The sequence below is a fragment of the Rattus norvegicus genome, chromosome 1 (genome assembly GCF_036323735.1).
Source record: "Rattus norvegicus strain BN/NHsdMcwi chromosome 1, GRCr8, whole genome shotgun sequence".
Classification (NCBI taxonomy): Eukaryota; Metazoa; Chordata; class Mammalia; order Rodentia; family Muridae; genus Rattus; species Rattus norvegicus.
Window position 1 is genome coordinate 150,125,794 of NC_086019.1, and position 20,816 is coordinate 150,146,609.

At 38.6% G+C, this 20,816-nt stretch overlaps 1 non-coding gene across 1 annotated transcript; it reads right to left on the bottom strand.

Annotated features, from left to right (window-relative positions):
- Nucleotides 1–11,670: 11,670 nt before the first annotated feature.
- LOC120100443 (U2 spliceosomal RNA) lies at nt 11,671–11,867 on the bottom strand. The gene has a single exon (XR_005500196.1). It is a non-coding gene; the product is annotated as a U2 spliceosomal RNA (small nuclear RNA).
- Nucleotides 11,868–20,816: the final 8,949 nt, after the last annotated feature.

Below are 20,816 nucleotides of genomic sequence, written 5' to 3' on the forward strand. Positions count from 1 at the left end.
AACTGCAAAAAAATTCACAAAACATAATTAAATAATTTTCTATGTGATGTGGTATCCTACCACTAAAGATGATAAGAATAACAAGGAAAGTTCAAAGGAGGATGCTTGAATCTCATTCAGAAAAAAAGTAGAATGACTATTAAATGTGGGGAGTGGGAGGAAATTGGGTGGGAGAGGGAACGGGGTAGGGATCATGGGGGTCAGGTGTAGGGACAGCTAAGGAAATAGAGCCAGGTCAGTAAACCGAAAATTGCCATTAGTAGTGAAAGGAGGCATCTCAATGATGGGTAAGAGACCCAGATTTGGGGATGCTCCAAAGAATCTAGGAGGGAGATTTTAACTGAGAGTTCCAGCATAGAGTGATTGAAAGCCTAAAATGACCACCTGCTGTAGACAATCAGGATTCCCAGTAGACACCAAATTCAAAACCTTCTTTCCATAATTTGACCTACAGACCAAATCAAGAGCACAGAAAATGATTGATCAGAGAATGAGGAAATAAATAACCAATGACTGGGCCCACACATCCCATGGACAAGAAGAAATCCATGAATCTACTTAAGCTACTCCATTAATCTTGCAGTCAGGAACCTAGCATAATTATCCTCTGAGATGCTTCAGTCGGTGACTAAAAGAAACAGATGCAGAGAACTATAGCTAAAATTCTACATAGCTCAGTGTATTTCCTGAGAGAATTGTGGGTAGGATTGAGAGACCCAAGTGGGTCATATCAAACAACCTGGACCATTGGGACATCCAATGACTACACATGGTATGGACCTAAGCTGCCTATACAAATGTAGCAGAAGTGGTACTTGGAATTCATGTAAGTCTACAAACTCCTGGAGAAGGGGCTGTCCCTGACTGTTACCTGCCTGTGCAACCTGATCTAATGATTGGGTGCATTTTTGACCTCAGTAAAAGAAGGTGTACCTAGTCCTGATGTGATTTAATATCTCAATATGAGTTAGCACCTGAAGCAGGGGCAGGGGCAAGGGCAGAGGGAGGGGGAATGCTCCTCTTCTCATAAAAGAATTGGAAGGTAGAAAATGTGGAAGAGCCATGTGAGGTGAATAATCAAAGTGGAAACTATGAGAAGGATGTAAATTAATTAAATATAATAATGTAAAAAAGAATGATTCACCTGAACTTTTATATTCATGGAGAAAATTATGAAAATTAAAATTGAAGCAAAGAAGGAAAACTCAATAAACAACAATCCTGAACCTAAAAACAGATATCATAGAATTAAGTGCTTATTTTCTTTAAAATCTTTTAATATCAAAATAATATATTGCTTACTTGAAAGTTCTTTTAAAAAGAATAATACTGTTGTGAGATTACTATTTCATTTTTTAATATGAAGACCTCCTAAAATGAAGATATTTTTTGGCTTGTACCATAATGCTGTAGAAATCCTCAAGGTTAAGGATGTAAAAAGAACATATAATAAAACATTGTGTTAGTACCATATGCCTTTCAGGAATTATGTGTATATCTAAGACATAGGTTTCTATAAAACTTAGTCATAAAAACTTATTTATATGATAACAGAAGTCAATTGAGAAATATAAGATGGTTTATTGTACTAAGAATAACAGACTAGGTGATCCAACATACATAGAACAGCTAAAGAAGTCCCTTCACCATCAAGGCTTAGGAAAAGTCTTGATATAGGAGGCAGAAGAAATTAAGGGCGAGTGACTAAGGAAAGCTGTGAAAAGCTATCTTCATAATGTGATGTTGGACTTGAAGTTCTGACTACTAAACAAAATCTACACAAAATTAAAAAGGTAAAAATTCTAGCATACAGTCAGAAGACTGTTTTTAGGACCCCTCAGTATATTATAAGTTATATGTTGTAAATAATGTCTGTGGAAGGAAAACTTATTCTTTCTGAGTATGTTGTTTAGGGTGGGATCCTCCTAGTAAATGACCCTAAACCTATGCACAGTTTGACATCACTATTTGAACAAAGTGAGTTACCAAAAACCAAAGCCAAGAGGTTTGGAAAATGATGAGTTGAAATATGGCCAAAAGCTTTATGCAAATCTAGATGTGTTACATTAATTAAGTTTAAAATATTAAAAAAGAAACAAGTTTAAAATATTGTCTAAGCTATTTTTCTTTCATCAATATTTTAAAGGTGATTATTTTCAGATTCTTCATTGCAAATCTTCTTCACTACAAGGCTCCTTACATTTCAGATTTTTTATTTGTTTTTTGTTTGAGTGGAAAGTTTTATCTCAAATTACACTGTTATATTATACTCCACCCCCTTCCTCTGTTTCTCATACTTTCTCCCTCCCCTTCTTCAATTTCCCCTGAGCAATGGAGGGAATATTTTTAGATGTCCATGGTTAAGAAATAGGCCATCATGACCCAGTAACAAACATTTGATTTCATGGGCTTCATCATTCTTTATGAGTTGAGGCTTGAAATAACTACCACTGAGGTATAGATATAAGCAGTTTCACGGGCATATCATAAACTAGCAAAACTATCACAGTAGCTCCCATAGTCACAGGCTCTTGCTCTGCCTTAGACGAACAGACCCAAAACTCCCTTTTGGTAGATGGGTCTTAAATTTTATTTTACGAGTGTTGATCTTATCCATGTTAACTGGCCAACTATTATACAAGCTGGAAAAGGTTGCCTATTATATTTACAGTTTATCACGCAGGCTTATTCAAGCAAGAATGTGGGAAATAAGTTCCCAGCAGCATTCATGCATCTCCCTGCCTCCTGCTGTCAAGGTAAACATGATAGTTTTCAGTCTAGTCACAGCTTAATTTCCTCAAGTCTTACAAAGTATGTAATTGCAAGGTATGTAGGTATATGGTTTCCTTTGTTTTTGATTCTCCTGAGGGAAGGGAGGGGAAAGGACATTGGTGGAGGGTAAGATTTTTGTTTTGGAGATGTTTAGGGTTATAAAATAATAACTATATGTTCCCTTTTCTAAATCTAAGTTCCCTTGCTAATATATCTGACCTGCCTTCTGTGATTCTCTGAGGAAAGAAATATAGTCTCTGGCATTTAGTACCTCATCCTAAAACAGCAGGAGATTAAATAAAGGATTAATTGCTAGAGCCTTTTTTTTTGCCCTAATGTCTCTTGTTTGTCAATATAGGAGTAATTTTGTAGTAATAAACCTCTATTAGGCCAGCATAAGAGAACAACCCTCTTGAAAGGAAAATTTTACATAAAAGCCTATATAGATTCATTCACGAATCTTTATACATTTCTACTTATACCAGTTGGGTTAAGTTTTAAAATGAGCTCTAATCCTTATTGCATAAAGAAAAAGCTTCTACCTTTTAATGATAAATGAATTAAACCCAAGTTTGTAATAAGAACTCTTTGCCCATTTTAATAAGACTAATTCTAGTTTGTTGTTAAGAAAAGACCTGTTCTTTCCAATGGTAAGGAAAAGCCTGCTTGTTCCTTCTGCTCTCTTTGCAGCTTCTTTTTTTCTATTTTCCCTCTACATTCTACATATTATTCTCTTTGCTTTCTATGTTGCGTTATACTTTCTATGTTATTGAGCTCTGCATTAACGTTCTAATCTTGTTTTTTCTCCTACACTGGTGTCATAATAATGCTCTTACTCCCAATGCCCTCTTTTTAGCTATTGTGGTGCGTTTAGTTCTAAGTTTTTTACAAGTTTGGATCTGCGAGCAAAAGTTCTCATGTCCTGACTAAAAAAAATTATCTTCAGTTCTGTTATAAAAAATTCTGTTCAGATCTGTCTAAAAAGTTCTCACATCAGTAGTGATACTTCTCTTTGTCCTCAACACTTATACATCTTTCAGGATACATGATAACATGGTAAAAGTTTCATCACACTGTATAAGGCCTCTGGGAACAGGAAGACAGGAGCACTCAAGAGGCAGGTCCCCTGCAGTCCAGACACCGCCCAGACCTAAAGGGACAACAGCTCCCTGCACCCAAATCACATGAGAGGGAGAGCTAAACCTTCAGAGGGGCAGACACGCCTGGGAAGCCAGAAGATACTACACTTTACCCACATTTCTGACTCTAGAAAAAAACACCTAATGCCATCTGGGACCCCTGTGCACAGGGACCCAAGAAAAGACAGAGCAGTCCCTTCTGGTTGCTGCCCTCACGGAGAGCCAAAACAAAGGACCCAGGAGCAACTTCAGGCATGGGACCAGAGGTAAGACCAACCTTTCTGCTCCAAGTGACCTGCCTGGTGGACTCAGGACACACAGAGGCAAAATCCCTCCAGGACCGGACTCTTCCGATTTTTAGCTGGAGCCCAAACCTCGCTGTTCCCGGCCCACAGCTCCCTGCTCCCAAATCCTGTGGGTGAGAGAGCTCACCAACCATACAGGTGGGCACTCCTGAGACTGTAGCGTGGGAGAGACCACCAATACAGCCCACCCTTGCCCACATCCCTGGCCCAAGAGGAAACTGTATAGGGCCTCTGGGAACAGGAAGATAGGGGTGCTCAAGGGGCAGGTTCCCTGTGGTCCAGATACCACCCAGATCTGAAGGGACCTGGTTAACAGCTCCCTGCACCCAAAACCCGTGGGAGGGAGAGTTAAACCTTCAGTAGGTCAGACATGCATGGGAAGCCAGAAGAGACTGCACTCTGCCCAAAATTCTGACACGAGTGGAAAACACCAAGTGCTATCTGGACCCCCTGTGCACAGAGACCCAAGAAAAGGTGGGGCAGGCCCTTCTGGTTGCTGTCCTCACAGAGAGCTGAAACATAGACCCCAAGTAATTACTTCAGGCCTGAGACCAGAAGTAAGACCAAATTTCTGCTCCAAGTGACCTACCTGGTAGACTCAGGACACAAGACCACAGGAACAGCTGAAGACAAACAGACAGGAAAGACTACAAGCCTGAAATTGGCTGAAAGAAAACAGGAAAAGAGGTCTACAGCACTCCTGACACACAGGCCTGTAAGACGGTGTAGCCACTGTCAGAAATAGCAGAACAAGGTAACACCAGAGATAACCTGATGGCAAGAGACAAGCACAGGAATCCAAGCAACTGAAACCAAGATTACATGACATCACTGGAGCCCAATTCTCCCAACAAAGCAAACATTGAATATCAAAACACACCAGAAAAGCAAGATCTAGATTTTAAATCATATTTGGTCCTGATGATGGGGGACTTCAAGAAAGACATAAAGAACTCCCTTAGCGAAACAGAGGAAAATATAAATAAACAAGTAGAAGCCTATAGAGAGGAATCACAAAAATCCCTAAAGAATTACGTGAAAACACAATCAAACAGGTGAAGGAATTAAATATGTAAATAGAAGCAATAAAGAAAGAACACAGGGAAACAACCCTGGATATAGAAAACCAAAGGAAGAGACAAGGAGCCGTATATACAAGCATAACCAATAGAATACAAGAGAGAGAAGAGAGAATCTCAGGAGCAGAAGACTCCATAGAAATTATCAACACAACTATTAAAGATAATGTAAAGCGAAAAAAGCTACTACTCCAAAATATACAGGAAATTCAGTACAAAATGAGAAGATCAAACCTAAGGATAATAGGTATGGAAGAGAGTGAAGACTCCCAGCTCAAAGGAACAGTAATTATCTTCAACAAAATCATAGAAAAAAACCTCCATAACCTAAAGAAAGAGATGCCCATAAATATAAAAGAAGCCTACAGAACTCCAAAAATATTGGATCAGAAAAGAAACTCCTTCTGACACATAATAGTCTAAACACCAAATGCACAAAACAAAGAAAGAATATTAAAAGCAGTAAGGGAAAAAGGTCAAGTAACATATAAAGGAAGACCTATCAGAATTACACCAGACTTGTCACCAGAGACTATGAAAGCCAGGAGATCCTGGAAAGATGTCATACAGACCCTAAGAGAACACAAATGCCACCCCAGGTTACTGTATCCAGCAAAACTCTCAATTAACATAGATGAAGAAACCAAGATATTCCACGACAAAACCAAATTTACACAATATCTTTCTACAAATCCTGCCCTACAAAGGATAATAAATGATAAAGCCCAACATAAGGAAGCAACCTACACCCTAGAATAAGCAAGAAACTAATTGTCTTGCAACAAAACAAAGATAAAACAAGCACACAAACATAAGCTCACATCCAAAATGAATGTAACAGGAAGCAACAATCCCTATTCCTTAATATCTCTCAATATCAATGGACTCAATTCCCCAATCAAAAGACACAGATTAACAAACTGGATACGCAATGAGGACCCTGCATTCAGATGCCTACAGGAAACACACCTAAGAGAAAAAGACAGACAGTGCCTCAGAGTGAGAGACTGGAAAACAACTTTTCTGCCATGCCCAACCTCGACCAACAAGGAAGACACGACCAGAGGAGATCTTCTTCAAGCAGTTTTACTCAGGAACCTTGATACAATCTTCTGACCCCGGGGAACCCCCGCAGCACACTTAAATAGCTAGTGCTGGCCAATCCTAGCAAGCCACGTGGGTCTTGCAGATAGGCTGTCACTATGCAGAAGCTAGCAGGCAAGGCAGGCATAGCCAAATAAGGACTTGTTTACTACAAGGAGCGCTCACCGTTGGGAGGGTGGAAGGTGGAAACCAGCGCCATCTTTGAGGCGCAGTATGTCACAGCTCCCTACAGTTCCCCCTTTTTGTTTAATTAATCAAGCAGGCAAAGGCACCGCTGAGTGTGGCAACCCCCGCCCCCCGTCTTAGGATCATCCCTTCATTAAACCCGTCTCAGGACACCTTGTCGCCCACAAGGTTCCATGCCTTAGGTAGAAGGGAAGTTGCTAGTCACTGGGCAGGGTCATTCACACATACTCAGGGGCGAGGTGCAACTAGGTCTTCTGAATGACCATAAGCCAGGCTTGAGGGGACTGTCCTGCTTCAATGGCTGCAAATGCCTGTACCACCATAGCCACGTGCCACCTCTGAACAAACCTCATTCTACAGAGACACCACAGGCTCACTAGGGAAACTAGCAGCAAGAGTCCAGCTAGGGCTCCCATACCTGCCCACTCCCTCAGATGATTCATAGTAGCAGCAATCCAAAATGACAATCCCATAGCCACTCTAGCATCCACACGTGTGGAGTTCATGGTTACGATGGCTACACGTAGCTGATCCATTAAGAAATCGAATTCTCCCATCCAATTACCTAAAACATAACTTGACAAATGTTTGGACAAATTAGAGGAGTGGGATTAAAGGTCATGATGTATCGGCATGAGTCTCAGGAACACCGATAGTATCCCCCACCGGGGCTCCATTTGGACCAGCATTTGGGTCACACCAAGAAGTGTCAGCAACAGCAGGATCTTCATTCTTGTTGCACCTCCTGATCAGTCTTTCAGGGACCCATAATGGATCTTGCCAGTCCTGAGGAAACACACAAACAGACCTTCTTGCCCATGCCAACACGGGATCTGGCCCATGCCATAAGCCAGTGATCACATCTTTCCATTTCACATAACCTTTCAACGTGCCCGCCCGACACTGATGTCGGTCAGTGGCAGAAAGGCCATCATCATCCAAAATTAAAAAATTAAGAGTAAAAAGGGCTAAGGATATCTGTTCCTTAGGAGATCTGTCATGGCCTATTCCCCCTTTTTGTTTAATTACACATTCCTTTAATGTATGATGAGCTCGCTCAACAATACCTTGACCTTGGGGATTATAAGGTAGGCCATGGCTCAACTGCACATCCATCTGTTTACAAAAGGATTTGAAAGACTGGGCAGTGTATGCTGGACCATTATCAGTTTTTAAGTGTTGAGGCTTTCCCCAAGCAGCCCAGGCTTCTAGGCAGTGTCCAATAACATTGCATGCTTTTTCTCCATGCATAGGGATAGCATGAATGACACCTGAACAAGTATCCACAGAAACATGAATGTATTTTAGAGTCCCAAATCCAGATGTGTGAGTTACATCCATTTGCCAAAACTTTAGAGGCAGTAAGCCCCTGGGATTAACCCCTACACTAGGAGAGTGATGGAAAGTGATACACTGTTGACATCCTAAAACTATCTGTCGAGCATCTGCTCAAGACAGATGAAACTTCTGCTGTAAGGTTTTAGTAGGCACATGAAATTGTTGATGAAACTGTCGGGCTTGATCCAATGATGAGCTTAAGAAGATAAACTCCATTCGGGTACATCTATCCACAAGATCATTTCCCTCACTGAGAGGATCAGGCAAACCTGTATGAGCTCTAATATGTTGGACAAAAACTTGTGACCTCTTTTCCAGATCAATTCCTGAAGTTCCCTCAGCAGCTAGCATACCGTACTGCTAATTTTAATAGGGCCAGCCACTTCTAATATCTTAACTGCATTAACAACATATGATGAATCAGAGAGCAAATTAAAGGCAAAAGAACAATTTTTAAACACTTCCAGCACAATTTTGAGTTCAATTACTTGTGGAGAGCCAGGTTAATATTGACACAAAATTGGCTCTTGATGGTCAACCATATAGGCTCCACAGCCATTTTTGGATCCATCTGTAAAAATGTTTGGCGCCCCCTGTATAGGAACACTGGAGGTAACCTTAGGAAAGATCACGGGATGTTCCTTAAAGAAGGATAGCAAAGGGTGTTTTGTATAATGATTATCTATCTCTCCATGGAATCCACAGCGTAATATAGCCCAATCATCCACAGTACCACATAAGATCTTTATCTGCTGACCTTTATAGGGCACTATGGTCGAGGTTGTGGAAACACCAAAAAATTGTATGCACTGTTGGATCCCATTCAGGGCTAATCCTGCAAAGGCTGTAGGATAATACTCTACTGATCTAGCTGGAGAAGCTCTGGGATAAACCCAAAGCAGAGGGCCATCTTGCCACAACAATCCTGTGAGCTGCATGTAGGTGACTAGAATGCATAGCACAATGTCTGTACCCTCCTTCCATCAATGTAAACTGGAGCTTTGTAATCTTTTTTCAACCTTCTTTAAAGCTTCCCTTGCTTCATCAGTCAATTGTCTAGGAGAATCCAAGGCCGAATCTCCAACCAAAGTATTATACAATGGTTTTAATTCATAATTTGGTAATTTTAAATAACATCTGACCCAATTAATATCTCCTAGTAATTTTTGAAAATCATTAAGAGTCTTAAGATTATCTTTCCTCAATTCAACCTTCTGGGGGATAATGGTATAAAGACTTACTTTTGCTCCTAAATAATTTACAAGATTGCCCTTTTGTACCTTTTCCGGGGCAATAATCAATTCCCCTACCTTCTAGCAATTTAACTAAATTTCCATAGGAATAGCAATTGATATGTAAATAAGAAATACCCAAGTCAATAAAGATGGAGGGGAAAAAAAAAGAATCAACAGAAGTAGAAGTTGATTCTTCCTTAGCTGTAGAGGGTACAGAAACAGTATCCAAATTAGCTAAATCAGAAATGAAAAGAGAGACATAAGAACAGGAAAGGGAGAAAATTTTAAAAATTTTCAGATTCTACTAAAAATGCATTAGTTACCAAAACTGGACAATCTAGAGGAAATTGATGATTTTCTAGACAGATATAAGATAACAAAATTAAATCATGATCAGATAAACAAAATAGAAACAGTAGGAACACTACCTAATTAATTCTATGAAGCCACTTCTATGCTGATACCTAAACCACAAGAATCTGCCAAAAGGGAACTTCAGACCATGTTCCCTTATGAAAAATGATATTTAATAAAAAATATTTAATAAAATTCTAGCAAATCAAATGAAAGAGAGCAGGGAGGCAGGAGTGCATATGTGGGTGTGGGAGCACCCTCATAGAAGCAGGGAGAGGGAGGAATGGATAGAGGGTTTCTGGAGTGGAAACTGGAGAAGGGGCTAACACTTGAAATGTAAAAAAAAAAATAACACCGAATTTAAAGAAAACATAATCTGTCACTATATTCTGAAAAGCCTTTGACAAAATATAACAGCCTTTCATGGTAAAAAGTCTTGGAAACATCAGAAATGCAAGGCATATACCTAAAAATAAAATAGATACAAACTGGAAAGTAAGGAGTCAAGATATCACTATTTGAGGGGGATATGATCGTATACAAAAAGGACCCCCAAAATTCCACCAGAGAACTTCAGTTGATAAACAACATCAATGAAGTGCCTGGATATAAAATTAACTCATAAAAATTTTATCCTTCTCCTGTGTAAAAGATATTAATGGAAAAAGTGTCTTCACCATAGTCACAAATTTTATAATAAAATATGTTGGTGTGACTCTAACCAAGTAAGTGAAGGATCTTTATGACAAGAATGTCAAGTCTCTCAAGAAAAGAGAGAGATACAGAGACAGAGAGAGACAGAGAGAGAGATACAGAGAGAGAGAGAGAGAGAGAGAGAGAGAGAGAAGACCTCAGAAGATGAAAAGGTCTCCCATCCTCATTGATTGGTAGGTTTAACATAGAAAAAATGATCATCTTACCAAAAGCAATCTACAGATTCAATGCAATTCCCATCAAAATTCCAACACATCACTTCACAAAGATAGAAAGAGAAATTCTCAAACTCATAGGGAATAACAAATAACACAGGATAGCAAAAATAATTCTCAACAATAAAGGAACTTCTGGGGAAATCACCATTCTTGACTTCAATCCTCAATCTATACTTTAGAGCAATAGAGATAAAAACCTCATGATACTGGTACAGAGACAAGACAGGTAGATAAATGCAGTAGAACTGAAGACCCAAAAGCAAACACACACACACACACACACACACACACACACACACACACACACACACACACACACCCCTATGGTCACCTGATCTTTGACAAAAAAACATAGCTAAAACCACCAGGGTTGGGGGAAAGACAGCATTTTCAACAAATTGGCAGTTGACATGTATGTAGAAGAATGCAAATTAAACCATTCTTATCTCCTTGTACAAAATTCAAGTCCAAGTGGATTAAGGACCGCCACATAAAACTTGATACACTGAATCTAATGGAAGAAAAAAGCAGGGAAGGCACTTCAGCAGAGTGGAAATTTTCCTGAACAGAACTTGCAATGGCTCGGAATCTAAGATCAACAATTTACAAATGGGATCTAAAAAAATTGAAAAGCTTATTTAAGGCAAGGGACATTCCCAATAGGACAAAACAGCAACCCACAGATTGGGAAAAGATCTTTAACAATCCTATATCTGATAGAAGGCTAATATCCAAAATACACAAAGGGCTCCAGAAATTAGACCCTACAGAATCAAATAACCCTATTAAAAATGGGTTATGGAGCTAAACAAAGAATTTTCAAGTGAGGAATCTTGAAGAGCCAAGTAGCGCATAAAGAAAGCCTTCCACTACTCAAAGGACAAACAGGCTAAGAAAGAAATTGGGGGAATGACACCCTTCACAATAGTCACCAATAATATAAAATACCTCTGTGTCACTCTACTGAAGCAAGTAAAAGATCTGTATGACAAGAACTTCAAGTTTCTGAAGAACGAAATTGAAGAAGGTCTAAGAAGGTGGATAGATCTCACATGTTCATGGATTGGCAGGACTAATATTGTGAAAATGGCCATCTTGCCAAATGCAGTGTTGAGATTCAATGCAATTCCCATCAAAATTCCAATTCAATTCTTCATAGAGTTAGAAAAAGCAACTTGCAAATTCATTTAGAATAACAAAATTCACAGGATAGCGAAAACTATCTTCAATGATAAAAGAACTTCTGAGGAATCAGCATCCCTAACTTCAAACTATATTGCAGAGCAATGGAATAGATTTGATGACCCAGAATTCAACCCACACACTTATGGTCACTTGATCTTTGGCAAAGGAACTAAAACCATCTAGTAGAAAAAGATAGCATTTTCTACACTTGATCTTAGCCAAAAGGCCGAGAAGCGATGATAGCATTTTCAACAAATGGTGTTGGTTCAACTGGCAGTCACTATGTAGAAGAATGCAAATCGATCCATTCTTACTGCCCTATACAAGCTCAAGTCCAACTGAATCAAGAACCTCCACATCAAACCAGATACACTCAAACTAATAGATGCAAATATGGGGAAGAGACTCAAACACATGGGCACTGGGGAAATTTTCCTGAACAGAACACCAATGGTTTATGCTCTAATATCAAGAATTGACAAATGGGACTTCATAAAATTACAAAGCTTCTGTAAGGCAAAGGACACTGTCATTTGGACAAAACAGCAAGCAACAGATTGGAAAAAGATCTTTATGAATCATACACCTGACAGAGGATTACTATCTGATATACACAAATAAATCAAGAAGTTAGACTCCAGAGAATCAAATAACCCTATTTAAAATTGAGTTACAGAGCTAAACAAAGAATTCTCAACCGGAAAATATCAAATGGCTAAGAAGCACCTAAAGAAATGTTCAACATCCTTAGTCATCAGGGAAAAGCAAATCAATACAACCCTGAAATTCTACCTCATACCAGTTAGAATGGCTAAAATAAAAAACTCAGGTGACAACAGATGCTGGCCAGGCTGTGGAGAAAGAGGAACACTCCTCCATTGTTGGTCACACTGCAAGCTGGTACAACCACTCTGAAAATCAGTCTGGAGGTTCCTCAGAAAATTGGTCATAATACTACCTTAGGACCCAGCTATAGCATTCCTGGCATACATGCAAAAGATTCTAACAAGAACACATGCTCTACTATGTTCATACCAGCCTTATTTATAATAGCCAGAAGCTGGAAAGAACACAGATGTCCCTCAATAGAGGGATGGATATAAAAATGTGTTACATGTACACAATGGAGTACTACTCGACTACTAAAAACAATGACTTCATGAAATTCATATGGGTGGAACTAGAAAATATCATCCTGAGTGAGGTACCCTAATCACAAAAAGACACACATGGCATGCACTCACTGAAAAGTGGATATTAGCCCAGAAGCATGAATTACCCAAGATACAATCCACAGATCACATGATGCTCAAGAAGGATGACCAAAATGCAGATGCTTCAGCAGTCCTTCTTAAAGGGGAGAACAAAAATATTCATAGGAGGAAATACAGAGGCAAAGTTTGGAGCAAAGACTGAAGAAAAGTCATCCACAGACCACCCCACCTAGGGATGGAGCCCATAAACATTGATTCACTAAACCCAGACAATACTGTTGATGCCAAGAACTGCAATCTGACAGGAGCCTGATATAGCTATCTCCTGAGAGACTCCGCCAGAGCATGACAAATACAGAGGCAGATATTCGCAGTCAACCACTGAACTGAGAACGGGATCCCCAATGAAGGCATTAGAGAAAGGATTGAAGGAGCTGACAGGGTTTGCAACTCCAAAAGAACAACGATACCAACCACCAGAGCTCCCAGGAACTAAGCCACTACGCAAAGTGTACACATGGACAGACCCATGGCTCCAGCTGCATATGTAGCATAGGTTGGCCTTGCTGGGTATCAGTGGGAGGAAAAGCCCTTGATCCTGCAAAGGCTTGATGTCCTATTGTTGGCGAATGTCAGGGTGGAGAGGCAGGAAGAAGTTGGTGGGTGGATAGGGGAAGACTCATAGAAGCAGGGTAAGGCAGGATGAGCTAAGTTGTTCATGGACAGGAAACTGGAAAAGGGGATAATGTTTGAAATGTAAATATATATGTATATATATATATATATATATATATATATATATATATGTGGAAAAAGAAATGCAGAGAATTGCAAATCAAAATGACCCTGAAATTCTGCCTCATATCTATCGGAATGACTAAGATCAAAAACCCAGATGATAGCAAATCTTGGGAAGGATGTGGAAAAAGAGAAACATTCCTTTATTGCTGGTGGGATTGCAAGTTAGTACAGTCACTTTGGAAACTAGTCTGTCAGTTCCTCAGAAAATTGGAAATATTACTACCTGAAAACACAGTTATACCATGTGGGATGATGTCATTATGCAGGTAAAAGCAGGTACAAGATAGAACAAAGCCTGTCATTGGATGAGAAGAAAAGATGGGCGGGAGAAAAGTTTGAAGGAGACTGGAGGAAACTGGGAGAAGAAGCCGCCGAGAGAACATAGAGATGGATGTTAAGATATATGAAATACTCAAGTTAATAAAAAAATTAAAACTATGTTTAGGGTCAGACTTGGTGATCCACATTTGTAATCCCAGCACTAGAAAAGCTGAGGTAAGGAAAAAAAAAGATTCTACTCTGTACCTTTACAGGTTGTTATGAATGTTCTTAAGGGATGGATGTGTTGAAGGTGCTTTATGTTTAGATGGGCAATTATATCTTATCAATTAGATCAGAGGTTATTGTGTTGTGTGTTCTTTACTGTAGTGATTTAAGTTTAAGAGAGTGTGCGGCAGCTAGAGACAATGGGCCACCACGGTACAGGACCTAGTGGGGGTAAAAGACAGAATTTATTATAATTCTAAAACAACAATACCATTCCTGGACACATACCCAAAAGATACTCAAGCGTATAACAAGGACACATGCTCCACTATGTTTATAGCAACTTATTTATAGCAGCTGGAAACAACACTGGTGTCCCTCAAAGAAAAATGGATGCAGAAGGTGTGGTACATTTACACAATGACATACTATTTGGCTATTAAAAACAATGAATTCATGATAAACACAGGCAAATTGATGGAAATAGAAATTATCATCCTGAGTGAGGTGACCCAGACACAAAAGAACTCATATGTTATATACTCACAGAAAAATGGATATTGACCCAAAAGCTCAGAATACACATTATAGAACTCACAGACAATATTAAGCTTAAGAAGAAAGTAGACCAAAGTATGGATGCTTTAATAGTACTTTCCAGGGTGAACAAAATTGTTACAGGAGGTAGAGGGAGGGGTGTACTTGGGAGGGAGACAGGAGAGACAAGGAAAAAGGTGGGCCAGGATCTGTTATGGGAAGAGACAGGAAAGAGGTATAATGGTACAAATAATTAAATAGAAATATGTAGCAGTGGGGTATGGGGAACTTGGGGTAGCCTCTCGAAAGTCCCAGATGGCAGGGTATCAAAAGGTCCCAGGACTCTTCAGGGATGACATTAGCTGAAATAGCCAACAAAGTGAAGATAGAACCTCTCTCCTCCAGTTTAGATCACCTCCATTTAAGGGACAGGGCCACCCATCCATCTCAGAATGTTTTACCCAGAATTGTTCCTCTCTAAAAGAAATTCAGGAACAAAAATCAAGCACCAGAGATGGAAGAAAAGGCCACCCAGGACCTGTCCCACCTAGGATTCTATCCCAGACACCAAACCCTGACACTAGTACTGATGCCAAGAAGGGCTTACTGATAGGAGCCTAGTGTAGCTGTCCCTGAGAGACTCTGCCAGAACGTGACCAATAGAGATGCAGACACATCCAATCATTGCACTGAGCCTGAACACCCCAATGAAAGAGTTAGGGGGAGGACTAAAGGAGCTGAAGAGAATTGCAACCCTATATGAAGAACAACAATATTAGCCAACAGGAAAACCTGAATTTCCAAGGACTAAACCACCAACCAAAAACTATACATATGGAGGGACCCGTGGCTTCAGCTTCATACGTAGCAGTGGATGTCTTATGTGGAACCAGTGGCAGGAGAGGCCCTTCGTCCTTTGGAGGCGTGATGCCCAGTATTGGGGGATGCTAGGGCAGTGAAGCAGGAGTGTGTGGGTGGGGTGCAAAGGGGAAGGGGAATGGGGTGGAGAGTTTGCAGATAGAAAACTGGGAAGGGGAAAACATTTAAAATGTAAATAAAATAATCGATAAAAATAGATAGGAGAGGCATTTTTTTCATTTTTTTCTTTTTTTCTTTATTAACTTGAGTATTTCTTATTTACATTTCTATTGTTATTCCCTTTCCCGGTTTCCAAGCCAACATCCCCCTAACCCCTCCCCCTCCCCTTCTACATGAGTGTTCCCCTCCCCATCCTCCCCCCATTACCGCCCTATAGGTCAAAAATATTTCTCATTTTTGTTTTCCCTTTCATTCAGATTTATGCCCAGTGGCTCCCTTAGCCTGTATTTACAAGGTTTTGTCTTCTCAGTAACCTAGCTGACTTCTTAACCAGCTAGCATCTCTTCCTAAGCATATTTTTCACATATTTTAATTGTCATCCTGATAATGTAGTTTTAAAGTTTCTTCTAATAAATGCATTTTCCCAGGCATACCGTGAAATTCTGAATAAAGGTACCATAGTTCTCCTGTGGCTATAACTTTTTCTATCACATGGTAGACTCTCATAAATCTTTGTTGACTTGATACTGTGATTAAAGCTCAGAGTGCCAATTATTCAAAGGTTATTAAAATAAAGGAAATTACTATCAAACAATATCTTGCATGTTGTATGTAATATATATTAAAATATTATTAAATCCCCTTCCTGTTCTACATTAATTTTGGTGCAGAAATTTTCACATATACAAGTGTATAAGAATGTATTACTTCAGGCAAAGTTTGGAGTAAAGACTGAGGAATGGCCACTCAGAGCCTGCCCCACATGTGGCTCATATATATATATATATATATATATATATATATATATATATATATATATATATATATATACAGCCACCAAAACTAGATAAGATTGATGAAGCTAAGAAGCACATGCTGACAGGAACCAGATATAGATCTCTCCTGAGAGACACAGCCAGAGTATGTCAAATACAGAGGCGAATGCTATCAGCAAACCACTGAACTGAGAATGGGACCCCCGTTGGAGGAATTAGAGAAAGAATTGAAAAGGATGAAGGTGCTTGCAACCCCATAAGAACAACAATGCCAACAAACCAGAGCTACCAGGGACTAAACCACTATCCAAAGACTTTACGTGGACTGACCCAAGGCTTAAACTTTATATGTAGCAGAGGATGGCCTTGTTGGGCACCAATAGAAGGAGAAGCCTTTGGTCCTGCCAAGGTTGGACCCCCAGTGTAAGAAAATGGGGGAGGTGGGTGGGGAGGGGGGATGGATGAGGAGAGGAAAACCCTTATGGAATAAGGGGAGGGGGAGGGGTTAGAGGGCTTATGGACAGGAAACCAGGAAAGGGAATAACATTTGAAATGTAAATAGTAAAATATCCAATAAAAAAGTATTACTTCATATATTTTGTATTACCTGATGAAGACACTAGATGGCAATAGGAGACTATGGACAGTAGTGTTCCTTCTGTAAACAGGAAGGAAAGAAAGACCTGATATTAAAACATAGAGCCAAACTTTTTTCCTTGTAATCTAAAGATGGGTAAATGTAGCCCCTTATTTTAGGGTGCATTTTGTAGGAAATTTTGTAGTACTTTATTTTAGGTGGACAGTGTATGAAAAAAACACTGGAATTAGAATTAAAACTTGTGAGTTTTAGCTCCAGTTCTGCCATTTTCTAATTCTGTTCTATTTCTTCACCCTTCTGAACTTAGCATATCATGCAAAGGATGGCAGCACTCTATTTCTGTCTTCTCTAATAGTCTCCTCATAATGGTAGAAATGGTGACAACCTTCCCACAGAACTTAAACATCTTCTGTTCTTACATCTGGTGGCTCTGGTTCATTCACATGGTAAATAAGAAATCATTGCCAGATTCTGCCATTCAGGAGTGATGAGCTTAAGTGGACTCTAGGAGGATTTTCAGGAACCCATTGCACCCTGTTTTATTGTGAAAACTGACACACCCTTTCATTCTGATTGACCTTGAAACTGTAAAACCTTTTTGTGCTTTCTCATACTCCATAAATTGGTGGACACATTGCAAAAACAAAATAACAAAACAAACAACAAACAAAAAACATTTTCATTTACTGAATATGCCAATTAAAAAATTATTAACTTCCTTAGTTTTTATTTTTTTTTAATAAATACATTGAACATTAAGCAAAATTTCTTTGTCATATAAGCAACTGTCATTTAGGGTTTCAGTCTCATTGGGAAGTGAATTATTTATATCTGATATTTATGAGTATATAATCTGAATATTCTTTAAAAAAACTCAATCATCTACACTTCGAACCCAGCCACCTACCTAAAATATCCTCAACTTAATATTTTATTCATGTTTCTCCCAGCAGCCTGCAATCACAGTGTACTTGTAGTAGACTTAGATGTTTGTATGAATATTTCATTGATCCTTCTGGGCATATTTATGTAGGTTGATATCATTATGCAGGGGAAGGCAGGTACAGGATAGAACGAGGCCTGTCATTGGATGAGAAGGAAGGTAGGCAAGAGAAAAGTTTAGAGAAGGAGGGCACTGGAGGAGAGGCGAGAGCAGCCAAGAGAATATGGAGGCAGATGTTAAGATTTCTCTCTGCATATTTACAGGTTTTTATAAATATTCTTAACGGATGGATATGTACAAGATTTTGTGTGTCTAGATGGACAAACTATATCTTATCTAGGTGAGAAATTGTATCTTATCAACTGGATCAGAAGTTATTGTGTTGTATGTTCTTTTGTGTGTCAATTTAATTGAGTTCAAGGGTGTGTGTGGTGGCTGGACACACTAACCCACTACAGAATTGGGATGTGTATGTCTGGCATGGTGGCAACCTGACTTGGGAACTAGATGGGTAGAGAGATTGTTGCCAAGCTCAGAGAGCAGCCATTAGTTGCCATGTGGTCCTATGGTGTTGGCTATAATGTGGAATAAAAGAAACTTTTTAAAATTTTACTGCAATTTTAAGCATATTTATGCTTCAGTTCTTTACTTATGAGGTGTAGAGTTCCTTTTAAGTGGGGCTACTTTCACTCTTAGCAATTTGTGTGTGTGTGTGTGTGTGTGTGTGTGTGTGTGTGTGTGATTATTTTTCTCAAGGTTAAACTATAGGGCAATTATGGTTCACAATAACTCATTATTTAAAACCTTTATTATGCCAATACAAAAATGATATAGGCCAACATCATAAATATTTATGTAATAGTTCATTTATGAATTATATTCTGAGCATTTTTAGTGATTCTATAACTCTGACACTGAGACCACAAATAGCATGGAATATGCATAAAGGTACTGTAAACCTCCTTCTACAACAAACCTTATATAACAACCAGTGTGGTACAGTGTGTACAATATTCAATGGAAGAGTAGTCTAGAAGCAAGCTAAGCTGAACAGAGTTTGTATGACCCTTATATTGGATATGATAGCAAAAGATTAGGCAGATGGTTTGAATGGAAATATGAGAGACTTCTCTAGACAAAGGGTTTCATAGAGGTAAAGGAAAAGAAGGCTTTAAAGTATTTTAAAAAGTACTGGAAAACAGTCTATGGTTGATAATTGTGTGAGAGAGCTGGTTTGCTAGGAAGTAAGGAGGAAATAATATTAATCTATTGATTTCTCTAAAATTTGCCAATCATTTCACTTGATTCTGTTTTTTCCATGTATTTGGCTTTATTTGGTATTGAGTTCCAGTATCTCTTAGAGTATTTTGTAAGCCATGCAAATTATATAAATTATTCATTATCTATAATCTGTGACACATCATTGGTTTTTATATGACAGATTTTATATTCTGTAATACTGTGTTGCCTAGGCCATGCCTATTCCCCAAGGTCATTTTTGTATTTAGCAGCCAAATTAAATTTTTATATGGAAGAATGGAAGGAGGCAAACAATAATAAAAACATGAAGGCACAAGAAACAATTCTATCTTGTATATTTTTGTCTTATCTAGATCATGCCATTCCCAAAGGTTATGTTTGTGTTTGGCAACCAAATAAATTTTTATATGGAAAAACAGAAAAAGACAAAAAATGGATGGGAAACAGAGAGGAAGAAGAAACAAGTAGAAACACTGTGATCATTGTGTAAGGTAAACTTAGAAATGCTTGAGTATCTTTTTGGTTTAATTTTGTCTTTTGAGACAGTATTGCTATATACGCCTAGAAGTAATGATCCCCTTGCCACACATATGTTTGTTTCGGTAATATCTTTATGACACCATGCCCAAGGTTATCTGGGCAGTCTAAATTGGATGAAAATTTTAGAATAATTGCCATTTTCCTGAAGAAAAAATAACCTCCTATGCACATAAAATAAAATTCTTTAGCATATATGTGTGTGCACCCATGGTTTTCTTTATATGTGAAATATATGTATGATATGTATTTTCTGAAATGGATTTTCTGCTTTAATATAATAGTATGTGTACATATATACACACAGAGAATACTATATGCATGATATAAATTACTTTATGTGGTATGTAAAGGTAAAAAAACTTGCATAATAAATTTCTTACTGAGTATTTAATGTGAAAATCTGAAAATGTATGGCTTATGTAAAATATGGTCACATTACTTAGAAACTATAAATAATTTAACAGTTATACAGGGTCTTCATTGCCTCGCTCTCTCTGCCAAACAGCTTTTGCATTCAATTAAGGTTCTCTTGACGGGAAGCTTCAGAAATAACAACTGCCAAATATACATTTGTTATTCTGAAGAGGCAAAATGACAGTCAGGGTAAGTAAATGACCATGGATACAAGTTTGGCCACTTGGTGGCAGCAGAAGTGACCTTGAATAAAAATGCTTGTTTGTATCCAAGCTATTGGTTCTTTGTTAGCTAAATGAAGATGATAATAATCTGTTCTCTCTGTCGATGTAAAAAACAGGAGAATAAATTTGACTAAATTACATAGAATCTAAAGAGATTCATGCTTGACACATAAAAAGTCTTCTGTAAACAACTGTCATTGTTATGTCTAGAGAACTGAGTGAAAGACAATATGTCAATAGTTAGAAATAGTACGGTCTAGTACTTATTCCTGTATTTTCTTGCTCTGTGATCCGGGTCACATACATTTTTCTACTGACTCAAGAGAATTATATCTACTACATATACTATACTTGAC